This window comes from Drosophila ananassae, chromosome XR, assembly GCF_017639315.1.
Source record: "Drosophila ananassae strain 14024-0371.13 chromosome XR, ASM1763931v2, whole genome shotgun sequence".
NCBI classification, from domain to species: domain Eukaryota; kingdom Metazoa; phylum Arthropoda; class Insecta; order Diptera; family Drosophilidae; genus Drosophila; species Drosophila ananassae.
The window spans coordinates 12,662,173-12,677,765 of NC_057932.1; the positions used below are offsets into that span (position 1 = coordinate 12,662,173).

General features: G+C 41.8%; 1 long non-coding RNA gene across 1 annotated transcript; it reads left to right on the top strand.

Moving 5' to 3' along the window:
- The first annotated feature begins 14,575 nt into the window (after positions 1 to 14,575).
- Positions 14,576 to 15,327, top strand: LOC26513900. Its single transcript, XR_001408427.3, has 2 exons — positions 14,576 to 15,206; positions 15,271 to 15,327. It is a non-coding gene; the product is annotated as an uncharacterized LOC26513900 (long non-coding RNA).
- Positions 15,328 to 15,593: the final 266 nt, after the last annotated feature.

The following is a 15,593-nucleotide window of genomic DNA, read 5'->3' on the forward strand; positions in this document are numbered from 1 at the left end:
CACATTTCCCCCCAACACACCCCATTTTGTTTTTTAGTGTTTCAAAGTATGCGATCATCGTTTTCATTAAACCGACTATGTACAATGTTTAGTTTCTTTTATTTCAGATGCTTCAGAAAGTGTGAAAAAAACACTAGAATGGATTCTATCTTTTCCATTCTTTTATTTCTATTTGGCAAGAGTTCAAAGGGAAAAATAAATGATAAATTCATATTTTGGAAGATAAGCTGTTAAAACTGACATTATGTCCACCCGAAAAAAGATATAATCTTACGCGATTCATGAAATATTTCAAGACCAGTTTTAAGGAAAAATGGATAGCTGCCCGTTAAGGTCCGAGAGTTCTTCGGACCCGAAGTGTTTGAGTCTGCTGCGTCCGAGGGCCGGGCATTGGCATAAGAGGTGCGATACCGATTCTACCTCCTCTTCATCCCTGCAGCTCCTGCAGAAATCATTGTGGGGGACTGCAAGCCTGGCCGCGTGTTCGCCTGTCAGCCAGTGCCCCAATCGCTAGGCTGCATTCTGGTCTGGTGAGAGCAATAGGTCTCGCCGATCTTTTCTGAGAGCGTGTCGGCCAGATCAGACGTGATGTTCTACAGGTCTGGAGATTACTCCATTTCCTATTGGCTATATGCCTACAAGTTCTTTCTCCGGTAGGAGAGGGTTGGTAGTCCCTGCCCTAGCTAGCAGGCCCGGCGGATAATATGGGTATGGTGGGTAGTTGTACCCACTCGGAAATTTCCGAGTGGGGAAAATACCCACTGGGATTGTTGAAAATTTAACAGCAAAAGAATATTTTATTGGATTTTTCTCAACTCCTAATACGAAATCAGAAACCCTATTTAACCTTGTTCAAGAAGTTTTTGAAAAACATAATTTATCAATTTCCAAACTGAGGGGTCAATGTTACGATGGAGCATCAAATGTTTCTGGAAAAATCTCAGGATTGCAAAAGCGAATTCTTGAAGAAGAACCTCGGGCTTTATTCGTCCACTGCAATGCCCATAATTTGAATCTTGTTGTTCAAGATTCAATTGAACGAGTGATATTGGCAAGAAAATTTATTGGAACAATAAAAGAGCTGATAAATTTCGTCAGAGATTCGCCGAAACGCGTTGCACAGTTTAGGGACTTGCAAATTGATGCGGGAAAAGAGCAAGGCAACGACTTACCTTCTCTTGCAGCTTATTGCCCGACCAGGTATACTTTAAAAAACTTAATTCAATTATGTTTTCAGGTTTATATACATGTTTGTTTTCATTTTATAGATGGGTGGTTAGAATAAAATCTTTGAAAACTGTCAAAGCAAACTACGCTCAATTGATGCAATTTTTCCATGACCGTTCTGTGGATAAAGAAGTCAACAGCGCCGTATCAGCAAAAGCGTCAGGGTTTTATGACTACATGGAGACATTTGAGTGCGTGTTTCACTTGAATATGATGATAGAAATTTTCGATCGCGTGGAGATATTAAACAAAGATTTGCAAAATTCGAATCTTTGCGTCATCGAATCATATGATAAAATACAAGCAGTTTCCGACGTTCTGAACGCTTCACGTGATGCTAAGTTCAATGAAATTTGGAGCAAGAGCATTGAAGCTGCTGCTGGCCTTGAACTAAGCGAGCCACAAATTCCACGTCGTCGAAAAATCCCAAAACATCTCGAGACTCTTGAGCAAGGCAAAGCGGAGAACTTTGAATTTAAAAAACCAATCGAGTTTTTCAGAAAATCTTACTTTGAAGTTTTCGATCAATTGATTTCGTCTCTAAATAATCGATTCGAAAATGATTCTGCGCGATTTTTTAAAATGTTGGAAAGATTTGCAGTAGGTCAGCCAGTAGATATCAATGAAATCGTGAAGCATTATAAGAATGATTTTGACAAGGACAGGTTACTCAGTGATAGAAATATGTTTTTGCAACTTGTGAAAAGGCAGAATGAACACACAAATAATCTGAGGGAAGTTGTAGATTTCTTGAAGAAATACGAATGGATGAGAGGGCTTGTTCCAGAGTTTGTGCGATTCGTTCGTCTGCTAATTACAATACCAGGGTCATCCTGTTCAAATGAAAGAAGTTTTTCGGTTCTTCGCAGGGTGAAAACTTATTTAAGATCAACAATATCGCAATATCGACTGAATAACGTAGCAATCTTACATGTTTATCGCGAAACTACCGACAAACTTGATTTGGATGAATTGTTAAATGAATTCATTTCGAAAAATGCTAAACGGAGCTCTGTATTTGCGTTGCGCAAATGATACTTATATCTTTTATAATATTTATATACTTATTATCTTTTATAAGCTGAAATAAACAATGAAGAGAACCACTTGAATATTTTCCTGTGAACCTTTTCTTTTTTTTTTTTTTTTTTTTTTTTTTTTTACAACTACCCACTCGGGCTGAGCATGATCCGCCGGGGCTGCTAGCTAGTTCATCTGCAGCACAGTTTCCCTCGTGGTCCCTGTGACCGGGAACACAAATGAGGTAGATGTCATGCTGTTCAGCCATCTCGTTGAGAGATCTGCGACAGTCATTGACTGTCTTGGAGTTGGATGAGAATCCGTCAAGTACCTTGAGCGCTGCCTGACTATCTGAGAAGATACATATTGTACGCCGATTGCCCCTTAGAGCTGGGGATTCCAGTGCTTCCTTAACGGCTACTACCTCAGCCTGGAAAACACTACAGTGGTCGGGGAGTCTGAAGGACTCCTTTCAGATGCTCACAAAAGTAACCGCCTCCCACCTGGCCGTTAAGTTTTGATCCATCTGTGTAGATATGAAGGGAGCCCTCCGGTCCCGGTGTCCGGGCATCCCATTCCTCCCTCGAGGGGATTAAGACTTTGTAGTTAGTTGTGGGTTGGTCGACGGGCACACAGTAATCCGTACCCCCCTCAGGCATGAAATAATGTAGGTCCAGTCTGGTATGACCGAAACTATTTTTGCTCCATAGGTTTGCCTCCCGCAGTCTTATTGCTGCCAGAGTGGCTGTCTTTACCCCCATCAGTTCTACTGGTAGTAGGTCAAGGATGATATCTAGGGCGTCGCTAGGCGTAGTGCGTAGACTGCCTGTTATACAGACTTCCGCCATGCGCTGCGACTTCCTGAACTTTTCCCTGCATGTGGAGTTGTCCAGGGCGGGCCACCAGACTACAACACCATAGAATAAGATTGGTCTGATGATCGCTGTGTATAACCATCTGACCATCTTGGGGGACATTCCCCATTTCAGGCCTACCGCCTTGCGGCAGGCATAGAGTGCTATTGCCGCTTTCTTAGTCCTATCAGCGGTGTTCAGCTTCCAGTCCAGTTTCCTGTCTAGTGTGATGCCTAGGTACTTCGCACTATCACTAAGAACTAGTGTTTCTCCTAGGAGCTTCACAGCAGCCTAGAACAGCACGAGCTCTGTCTTGGACAGATTGACTCCCAGCCCGTTCCTTTGCGCCCAGGCAGACAGAACTTCGAGCTTCCCTGTCATTAGGTCGCATAGCGTCTGTGGGAATTTCCCTACGAAGGCAATAGCAACATCGTCCGCGTACGCAATGATCTTACAGCCGCCACCCTCTAAGGATCGTAGTAGGCTGTTAACCGCCACGTTCCAGAGTAGTGGTGAGAGTACACCTTCTTGCGGGGTGCCCCTCTTGACGTATCTTCGAATAGTCGAACCTCCAAGAGTAGCCTCGACATCTTGCCGTGCTCAATAATCGACGCTCTGACGGGACTTGGAACAGACAACCGATCAACTCACCTAATACGGCAGATCCTGGTTAACAGGAGTGTCAAAGGCCCCTTGTGGAAGGCCCCTTCTATGTCTAGAAAAGCCACAAGTGCGTATTCCTTAGAGTTGATCGCTCGTTCGGCGATCATAGTGATATCGTGCAGGGCTGTTTCTGTTGATCGGCCCCTTTTGTAAGCATGCTGAGAGCATGAGATGTCATTTGGGTTAATGTTTAGTTGTAGATGGAGACTTAAGAGTCTTTCCATAGTCTTAAGGAGAAAGGAAGACAGACTTATAGGTCTGAAGTCCTTGGGGGTGCAGTGGGATGGTTTCCCCGCCTTGGGTATGAATACAACCTTCGTGCACAGTCACGCCTTTGGTATCATACCAGTAGTGATGACTGTGCTGAAGACTGTGCTGTGAAGTCTTGGAGAATAAGACACAAGAGAGTTATTGAGAGAATTGGAACAACCTTGCTATTTGTTAAGACATTTTTATTAAAAAATTGATGGTGAATTTCAGAAAAGGATATAGTTCCAGAAAAGGAACTATATACGATCCGATATACATAGATATAATAATATAAGCTGCTACCTAACTGCAAGGGTATATCAACTTCGGCTCCGCGCGAAGTTAGCTTTCCTTTCTGGTTTTCTATTGTTTTTCTTGCACGTAACGAATTTTGAAAACAAAATTGTTGGTAGCCCCACTAAAATCATTTTTTTCATTTAGCTGACTACAAATAGTTGCGTGACAATCTACAAAAATGAAATGAATAAAATACAATACGAATAAAATAGAAATGAGTAATATATAACAATAAATACAAAATTAAAAAAAAAAATTACAATACGTTTCTGTGTGGATGTTTTACAGTTTTTTGCAGTATGGGATGGTTCGGACCTTGCTTTATTTGGCCAACGGACAAAAGTTCGAAAAATGACTCAGCTCAAATCAACACATCTATCCGCTGTGGTTTATAAAAATATGGGTCTGCTAAGGGCCAGTTCTTTGGTAGGGTCCAATTTTTCACGTTCACTGACTGGTCAGGGTGATAGTCAGAAATGGTTTTTAAAATCCAAAATTCGAACGGAAACTCGCTACCATTGATTCTCGACTTCACCACGGTGTGTATCTTTTTCTTTACTTGTGAATTAGATTGGCCAATTCCAAGCAATTTGATGCACGATTCAGTAATAAAATGCCCTGAGACCCTGACCCTGAGTCAAGTAATGCATTTTTTGGCGATGAATTTAAAAAAAGGTTGTTGAGCTATCAGAATTTTGATAGCTACCGAATTAATACACAATCCACAATTCGATTTCAATATTTTTATTGGGTCAATTTAACCCCAAAACAAATTCCGCCGCCGGTCCAAAACAATGCCGAATTACAAGTCATAAAACTTAAGAGCTTGCGCAGAAGCTCCACCAAAGCTCCCAAAGTGCATGCGCTACAAAAGTACAACAAAGCGCATGCGAATCTGGGAGAAACAAAGAATATAATACAGCTGATAACGGGCAATTAAGGGACCGCTGCGGCTAGTTACACTGGGAGAATTAAATTGCAATAATTATGTTATTTGATGCTGGCACAAGTCCCAACAAAGGTATTAGTTTTAAAAACGAAAAATAATTGATTAATTAATTGATATTCGAATAATTTTGGTAGTCGAGGCACTGAGTATCCGAAAAATAGTTGGTCGCCAATGACACCGAACACAATATACCCAACCAATTAGTAGGGTAGCGCACACTTGACGTTCCGTTAAACAAAATGCGGCAAAAAGCGCATATGATACACACATACAACAGCGGATAACGGTGGAAAGAGCAAACGATAAGTTTACCGCTATTTGTATGTACGCCTAATAATTTATGCACGTTTATTTTGATCTGTAATATTTAAAATAATTGTTGGCTGCACTGTAACTATTTATTTAGCAAAATAATATAATACCTAGAACGAGGGGTAAGGGACGACAGTGATTGTAGAATAATATATATAGTAACATATCAACAAAATTTCTCTAAGTGTATATCAGTAAATTTAAACAAAACAAACAAAGCCCCTCAGAGAAAAAAGCTTCTTTCGAGCTTTGATCTGCAAAAAGCTTCAGCAAGGGTAGCTATAAAAAGGAAAATTCTAAGCAGTTTTGAAGAATCACACTTGATACAGTACAGAAACGGAACTCAAATAAAAATATATTTTTTCAAACTATTTTGAAGAAGAAATTAAATATCTTCTTATATATATGTTTTAATTTCGTCCAGAGGCAGCTGTTGATTTATGTATGTTCATATATTTATAAATTTGTATACATTTTCATTATTTTTTTTTTTTAATAATCCCATTGATAAGCAAGAACGATTCATCCCGAGACAAGTCCTGAGACGCCTACGTACTAAAACCTCCTCCTTATCCTTTGCGAATTTTATGCCGTTTTAGATGTTATGCTACGGCAGCAGGCTTAATTTTGAAACCAGGCTTTGGTTAAGTCCAATCAAGTGTGTCCCCCGACAAATACATGAATTTGCTACCACCAGAGCTGAGGAGGTCTGAAGCGATCAACCATTTTACCGATTGACCACTCCACATTCCCCTTCAGTTCACAGAAGCGGAATCGAACTCAATATCACATGTGCCGAAAAATCGCCGCAAATTTGTTCGTATGTCCGGTGTATCCTCGACTGGTGCGTTTGGTCGAGAGAATGTCCGTCCGCAACAACCTGCACGTCAATCAAATAAATGCCTCTTTCGTCAATCAAATTGGTGCCCCTCCGCAGTGAATTTTATCCCTAAATACTTCGCCTCGTCTGTACGCTTCAGTGAAAGACACTCGCGCCCGCCAATCAGAGGCTCCGCCGTTCGACGACAGTACACTTCTGCTTGGCTTGCCCCTTTATACTGACAGTGAAACACTTGTCCGTATTAAGGTTGACCCCACCGAGGAAAGAAAGCAAACGGTGGTGTTCAACCCATTTTGAAGCCCCATCGGAGTTTCTCCAAAAAGGATTATAACATCTGCGAATGCATCTACGTTTTTCATGGCATTTCCGACTTTGCCACCAATCTCACTGTGTAAGGTACTAAGCAACCGGTCAATGACCAAATTGAATAGTATGGGAGACAAAGGGTCAAAAAGGCCTCTGATACCCACCCGTTCCCATCGAGCATTGTGCCGCCGTCCTCGGACGACTTTCGGAAGTAGTTGATAAAGCCTTTCGGGGCACCATATGAAGCCAATGTGTGGTCGACCGATTCGTAAGCTACAGTATCAAAGGCCTTACTAACATCGAGGGTCCCAATGTAGCCAAGTTTTTTATTGATTAATGATAACAAAAAGGAAAAAAGAAATAAAAACAAAAGCAGCTTCAGGGCAAGTCTTCTCATTAATAAAGAACGAATACATAATTTGTGCCATTTCAAACGAGGAATTAATATCGTCAGAGGCCTAGTAGCATTTCAGATGGATCAGGTCGCCAAGAGGTTGCCATAATTGCAGCTGCTACAGCCTCTTCAGAAAAATCAATTTTAGTAAAGTCAATTTTAGTTGCCACCAAAGGCGGCATGCCATCTGCCGACGTGGTAGCTGCTGCTGCTGACGATGATAGGCTGGCCTCAGCCAACTTGAGCCTGGACTTGGCTGCTTCATCTCTGGCAGCCAAAGCCGCAGAAGACATCCCGTATCTTCTTATCCGCTCAGGAATCGCTGCACTAGTAGATGTTTCCTTAGGATTCCCGTTGGCTGAGGACCTGTTGGCTGTTGCAGAGACGAGCTCAGATAGTTTTTTCTGCTTCATAAAGGCTGGGCAGCCCTTGTAGGCCGCAATGTGGGAACCGCCACAATGTGCACATTTAGGCGGGTCAATAATCTCCCAGCAAAGCTTGGTGCTATGCCTGTCTGCGCATTTGCCACAGACTGGCCTAGCGCGACATCTCCTGGATTCGGAATTCGGGCATTGAATTGTTGACAATTAAAACATTGTAGCAACAAAGGGTCATTTACACATTGGCTGCCCTTTCCATAGCGGCCACCGTGGGCCAATTTCCGGGAGGTCATTACGCGCACCAAGAATCCAACGCACTCCAAAAGAAAAAACAAAAAGCCGTCCACGAAAAGATAAATTAGCTGCGCACAGAAAAAATTTGCATTCGTGCAGTCCGACGCCACGATCAAAGTGAGAGCGACGAGAGCCCGATTTGAATCTTTTATGATGTTCCCTCAAAACTAAATCAACAATCGTCATATTATCAGCACACTTATCGGTGGGTAGGAACCCTCGCTGACGCATGTCCCAGTTGATGTCTGCGCTCAACCGGCATGTCAAAAGGCCATTTAGTTGCCTAACTATTACCGAGGTGACTGAAATAGGACTATAGTTTGACGTTCATTATACCCAAGAGCGAATGGTCATGTTAAGCAGGGTGGGTCCTATCGAGCTATGGCTAGGCTGAGCCATTATCTGTCTCCAATATGGCTCCATGATCTCCTGGTGTGGTATACCGACTCATCAGCTTCCTCCAGTAGGTACTTTATGCATCGCCCCGGTTGTTTATCCCAGTTTCGCTGAACCCTAGCGTACTGCTGCCTTCTTCGTTGTCTCATATTTCGAGGCTCCATTCGAGGCCTCGTCAGAATGTGCGGTTCATTCCGTGCCGGAAAAATCTCCATGAGATAACTGAATAAAATTTGGAGGGTGGTTTCCTGTCCCGAGGACCTGTCTACAGGACCTCGGCTCTCCACCGGGGTTCACATACTACAGGAGCAAGTCCTTTTAGTACCCTAAGGATTTCGCTGTTTCTGATTCTGTGGTCTGATTGATCCCCTTCTGAAATTGATACTCGTCGGTTTTGCTCGCTTATACTAGGGCGGCGCTGTGAGGTATTCGTTCGTCTGATTGATCCCCTTCTGAAATTGATCCTCGTCGGTTTTGCTCGCGTATACTAGGGCGGCGCTGTGAGGTGTTCGTTTCTACTACTTCTGGGGTGGGAACATATCTGTTCCAATTTTGCCTTATAATCACCCCTTTTCCGATACGAAGAAATCACCACAAGCTTCTTATTTAGAAATCGAAAAGCACTTGCTGCAAGCTCAACCTCCTTTCACGCCATCATCAAAGATTATTCTTCAGACCACCTTGCCGTTTTATCGACACGTAGACTTTGTTCATGTAGTTCGTCTTTGTGCCGATGTGACATGTGAACGCCCAAACCCTTTTTAGAGCTGAACGCCATTCCACTTATCGTACAGGGCACCCACTCTGAAAGGTGACTGCCTTTCACAAATACGACTCACCGAGCTTTATCAGTGGAAAATTTCCACCACGTGCAAACACGTGCAAAACGAAAATCACTGTTTTTCGAAAGAAAAACTTAATTTCTCGACGTGAAAATTACACCGAACGATTCGCGCAATTATTACGCGAATTTTGGCACTATTTTCAACTGTCTACGACACCGATTTACCGGAGAAAATGACTTTTGAAACGGAGCACTCCAAAAACACGTCCGTCGTTAAGCCATTCATGCGCGTCACAAAGCAGACAAGTTATGCTCTGCTACGGTAAATTTGAGTGCTGACTTTTCATTTACCGTCCCTGCTCTTGGAGTAGCAAGGGAAATGAGCGGCTGCATTATTGCGGGAGGATCCAGCTGTCCCGCGATTTCTGGAGCTGCAACTTCCCTAGTCGCAGCTTTTTTCCGCTTAGGAGATTCATTCAACAGCTGAAGGCTATTGAATTGAACGTCCAGCGCACTGAGTTGTTCGTTGATTTTTCGGAAACCAACGATCAAATCTTTAAACCCACTCTTGGTCTGTCGCATGAATGATCTCATTTCATCTTGGACAGCCCGGCACCCACTGCAGCAATAATGGAGGCCAACACGGCGGGATATGGCATCCGAGACAGATGCAGTAAGGCCAGCACATTTGGCACGTGAGACACTTTCGCACAGCCAACAATAGATGCTGGCCTGGGACGCAGATATCGGATTATTGCACGATTTGAATGCGCAGACAACATTGTATTCCATTTTAAAATATTAATTAGCAAATTAGCAAAAATAAATGTATAATTTTTTAAATTTTCTATTATTTTTTTTTATTTTAAACAAATTAGCAGTCGCGATCAAACACTCCCCGAGTTAAGACGTGCCTAAAAGTTAAGCGAAAGCTAAAGCTATTATTATTCGATTTACAACAAAAAACAAAACAAAACAGTGGTTGCTGATAAGCAGTAAAAAACCGTTGTTGTTAACATGAACAACGACGAAGACGACGCATCGGCTTGGAGCTGGCAGACAGTAAGACCGAAGCCGAAGGCAATCAAGAGGCAAAACCAAGTGTCTCCGATCCTACTAAAGAAAAAAATTGCCCTGGCCCTTGTACCCAGCACGAGCTCCAATCAATACGCCCTCCTAAGCGACAACACGCCAAATAATGGAATTGAAGACGAAAGTGAAGCACTGGACTTGATAACTGAAGACACCTTAGATGAATCTGCCAAGCCGCCACCTATGTTCTTATCTGAAGTCAGTAATATAAAAGGAATGCTAGCTTATCTCGAGACAAAAATTAAAAAAGAGCTTTTCTTTTATAAAGTTCAACGCGATGGTCAAGTAAGTAAGGTTAAGTCTATTGAAAAATACAGCAAACTTGTTAAAACTCTTTCTGGAAATTTTGTCAAATTTCACACATATCAGCTCAAACATGAGAGGGCATTTAGATTAGTTATTAAGAATTTGCACTTCTCAACGGATATCCACTTAATCAAATAATATGTGGAGTCCAAAGGCCACACTGTTAGAAACATTAGTAACATTAAAGTCGTGTAACCAAAGAGCCATTGAACTTGTTCTTCTTAGATATTGAGCCCAACAATAAGAACTTGGAATATATACAAAGTTAAACACATTGGTAACGCAGTTGTTAATATAGAACCCCCCATAAAACCAAAGAAATCGTACAGTGCTATCGTTGCCAGGAATTTGGACACACAAAGTCATACTGTTCCAAAACTCACAGATGTGTAAAATGCTCTCTTAGTCATCCCAGTAACATTTGTCCAAAAGACAAAGAACAACCACCAAAATGTGCCAACTGCAATGAAGATCATGCTGCTAGCTGCAAAGGGTGTAAAGTTTATCAGGAACTTGTATCAAAAAAAATAGTTAGCGGACGCAACCATGACTATGGAAATAAGGAAATGACTATGCTACAACTCAATCATTTGCTCCGTCTAATAATTCGACTCAACAACCCAAAGATTATCAATCATACGCTCAAGCTGCTGCAGGAAAAAGTATCACAAACACGTCCCTAGAAAGAATAGAACAGCTTCTGGAAAAACAAATTGAACTTACGAATAATTTACTTAATATGATAATGTTACTTGTAAACAAGCTATGCAAATAAACCTAAACTTAGGAATATGGAATGCCAATGGGCTTTCTAACCATGTAAATGAAATATCCTTATTTTTAAAAACGAACGAAATTGACGTCATGCTTATCTTGTAACGCTTGTATCTGTAAAAAGAAAGGTAGAGGGGAAAGGTGCGCCATCTAGGAGACAAGTTTCAAGCTAGAAGGGGGCATAGAGAGATTAGGAGGAGTGCAACCGGGTAAGATGGCAACTTTCCATTTTGGGGGATTGTCTCTTCGGGCAAAGGCCAGGGAGAATTCGGCGCCAATTTTGGCGTCTGTGCGTTCATTACCTGATTGCACCTCCTCGGAGTCGGTTGAGTGAATTAGTTCACCTAAGTGTCCAAGTGCTAAGTGTAAAAATCGGAGAAGTCCAAAAGGAAAGCCCACCGTTTTTGTGGCCAGTGCTGGATCCGTGGAGGTAAGAAATGGGGTCGGGTCAGTTAGGAATTCTCGTCAAGTATCTCTTTCGTGTCTAGGCTCGGCGAAAGGATAGATATTGCTGGAAACATAGGGGAATTAAGGCAGTCCCAACGAGTCGGAGCGGATCTGAAGGATTCCGGAAGTACACGGCGCAAAGCAGCAGGAGCAGATTCCGGGTTGTGCCTAGATTGTCAGATAGACCCCAAAATAGATAAACTAAGAAAGACTCAATCGGCGGGCTTGAGTTTGACTCGCTAGGCCCACCATCAAACCCTTTGCGCGAGCGGCAGTTTGATTCCAACCGCGCTCGATAGCGCCCAATTTTTCCTCGCCGCGAACAAAATTTAAAAGATCACCAGTTTTCCGACGGAAAAGTGACCCGGGGCACTTTGGGAGACATCTGGCGACCCCGGCACGAGAATACGGACAGTTTTGGCCGGTGTAATAGGTGTTAGTTTAAGTAAAATAAGTTTTTTTTTAGTGAGTAAGAATAATGTTTTAATGATTGCCAATGGCTAAAACATATATCGAGCCATTGGAGTGAAAAGATATAATATGAAATAGAGAAGAAAGTTGGCCAAACTCGGGTCGAAGTGGTAGAGGAGTTGGACCTAACCTTTAAAAAAAAAAAGAAAAAGAAATATTTTTCATGGGCCCATAGTGCATTTCATGCTAAAGAATTTTCCTTGTTTCTTTATTTTTTTTCAAATTCCGAAATTTTTAGCCACCTCAAGTCCGAGAAAGCGCTTTCGACGATGGAATTACCAAGTGTGGGGTGAGTGTGAATGGAAAACTCTTTCATAATACAAATTTTAATAAAAAAAGAGGAAAATTATATGAGACCATTAAGCTTATAAAATAGAACAAGAAATGCCTCCTAAACACGACGGCCAATTTAAAATATAAATAAAAAACGAAAGGAAATGGAAAGTTCAAATTAATTTTAAATCCCACAGTCCAAGTCGCTTGACCCAGTTCATTGGCGAAATTTTCGCTCAAGTTCGAGCGCATGTTCGTTTATATGTTCGAAGCAATTTCTATATATTTGTGCTTTAATAGGAAGGCCTAGTTTATGCCTAATTTTGTCTTTATTATTTTGAAAACCCAGTTCTTGTCAATTCTATTAACTTATACGATTTATACCAATATTTATAACTTACCAACATTTCAATTAGTATTATGTTCATTTTAGTAATTAATCTTAGTTCTTTTAGTGGTTAAATACATTTTTATAATGTGCTAATTAACTCTATTTTTTGACCCGACTTAATCCCCTTGAGACCGCCGAGGTAGGGGCTAATAGCAACATCATGGGTCTTATACCCAGGACTGTGTTAGCCACAGGTTGGGTGTGCAAACCAAGCCTCACAACATCTGAGGTCTGGAGCACTCGGCAGTGTAGTCCGTAGCGAAGGAACCCACTTTTCTATTTTCCCTTAATCCTTTCTCCCGATGGCCAAGATGAGTAGCCGATCTCTTACCAAGAGAAGCTTGCCCCATGCACGCAGGTTTTTTTTTGTGGATAATGAGCAAAAGGCACCTTGGGAGGCGTGGCAAAAACACCACCGCATTAGCTGGCGAGCCAGAGCCGGAAGATTTGTCATATTGCGTGCGGCACCCCTCCCAAATTCAACACCTCGCCTAGGACGTAAATATCATATCCTATATGGCTTTCAAGCACCCAATCCTCATTGTTACAATCTCAGAAACTCACTTCACTAGCAAATCTTATTTTAGAATTATTGGATACGATACAGTACGAGCTGATCATCCGTCAGATAGAGCTCATGGGGGCGCTGCAATTGTTGTCAAGCAGGGCCTTAAGTTTCAAATCATGGACAGTACTAGGGAAAACGCTATGCAGGCTGCCACATTTAAGATAAAAAGTATGCACGCGGATGTATCAATAACAGCGATTTACCTCCCTCCCAGATTCACAATAAAAGAGATTGATTTTCAAAACTTTTTCCAAGGACTGGGCACAAAGTTTGTTGTAGGAGGCGACTTCAATGCCAAACTTCCATGGTGGGGTTCCAGACTGACTAACCCGAAGGGATCGGAGTTATACAAATGCATACGAAACAATAATATACACACTTTGTCAACTGGTAAGCCTAAATACTGGCCATCTAAAAGCTTTGACCTTGTAGAAACAGATTGTAAATAAATGAAGAGTTAAAAAAAAAAAAAAAAAACAAATTAGCCTTCAACCACTGTACCAACTAAGGTTAATAAAAGGTAGGTAGAGGAGGGAGTTAGTAAAGAGAGAGCTATGGGAGAGCGCAAGTGTAAAGAACTGCGCCCAAAAAGATAAGAGCAGAATTAACTGCAACAAGAAAGGAAAGCTAACTTCGGGCGGAGCCGAAGTTTATATACCCTTGCAGTTGAGTCGCAGTCCGCTAGGTGGCGCCACGCATCTTATATTATTAGATATGTAGCGGATCGTATATAGTTGGCCGATCCTTATGATATTTGGCATATCGAATTATTTTGCCAAAAGAGGAATCCATTGAAGTTCTCATCCTTCTAACTTGAAATACAACGAAGTTATAGAATTTCCGATCAATCAGTTATATGGCAACTATAGGATATAGCCGGCCGATCCTTATGAAATTCGACAAATCAGATTTTTTTTCCAAAATAGAATCTGTACCAAATCCCTTTCTAACTTAAAAAACACCAATGTTATGCCCATTTCGATCGTTCTATGACAGCTATAGGATATAGTCGGCCGATCCTTATGAAATTTTGTACATAAGACATTTTGGTCAAATATAACATGTGTGGAAAGTCCCAACCCTCTAACTTAAAAAACACACAAAGTTATGGCATTTCCGATCAATCAGTTATATGGCAGCTATAGGATATAGTCGACCGTTCCGACTTATATACTGCCTGCAAAGGAAAGAAGGGTGTGTGCAAAGACGGACAGACAGACATGCTCATATCGACTCAGGAGGTGATCCTGATCAAGAATATATATACTTTATAGGGTCGGAGATGTCTCCTTCACTGCGTTGCACACTTTTGACCAAAATTATAATATCCTCTGCAGGGTATAAAAACTGTAGCGGTGGTCTGAAGGGACTTTGAAGAAAATCAATAATTTAAACGAGATAAGTAAAAGAAAACCTCAATATTTGAATGGAGTAGCCGTTGAATTCATTGCAGCGTTTAAAGTGAACAGATTACGCTCTGTTATTTTGGGACGCTTAAATTTTAACAATAGGTGGCGCTAGAAAACCTAGTTATTACCGGTTAAGCTCAGCGGGAGATTAGTCTACTCTGGTGGGGTATTGATCAGGGAAGATTAGCGGGTTGATCTAAATATGGAGGATGATTTTAGATCGGGGGCATTTCCGCTGCAGCTGGCTTTAAAAGCTCGGAGGCGTGCAGTTTCGCTCTCTTTTTTGTGTGCGCAGCCGTAAGGGACAGTCGCGTCTACGTTGATTTAAAATCGGGTACTAACCTCGTGGAAAAGAAAAATTAAACAACAAAGTGCTAAAAAGTGGAAATAGAAAGGACTATAGCCAGGAGCGTTATCTACGAGAAGCCCGGACTGCTGACTTTAGCAGGAGCTATCTGCCTTTGGCCAGCCGCCAAATTCAACAGATTTGAAAGGGGCCGGATCTGCGGGTATGTAGTTAAGTGAACAGTGCGGATCGGTGCTCCTAACACAGGGGTAATAAATTTTTTTTAGTTCGGCCCTCTTAATCCTAAATTAAACATAAACGGGAAATTCGTTGAGGGACTGATAAAAATTTGGCGGATGAAATGATTTGACGACGCTCCCAAATCTCTTGTACCTCGTCCCGAGCTCCGGCCCTGTCGCGACATCTAAATACACGAATGACTTAGAGGGTCCATCCTGAGCTCCAGAAGGACACCACATCGCCACAATCGCGCCACTAAACCCTTGCCACTAATAGTTCGGTTTGCTTTGCCAGTTCAAGAATGTGAATTGGAATGTCTCTAACCTAATTTGATATTTTCTTAATTATAAAACTGAATTTTTTTTATATA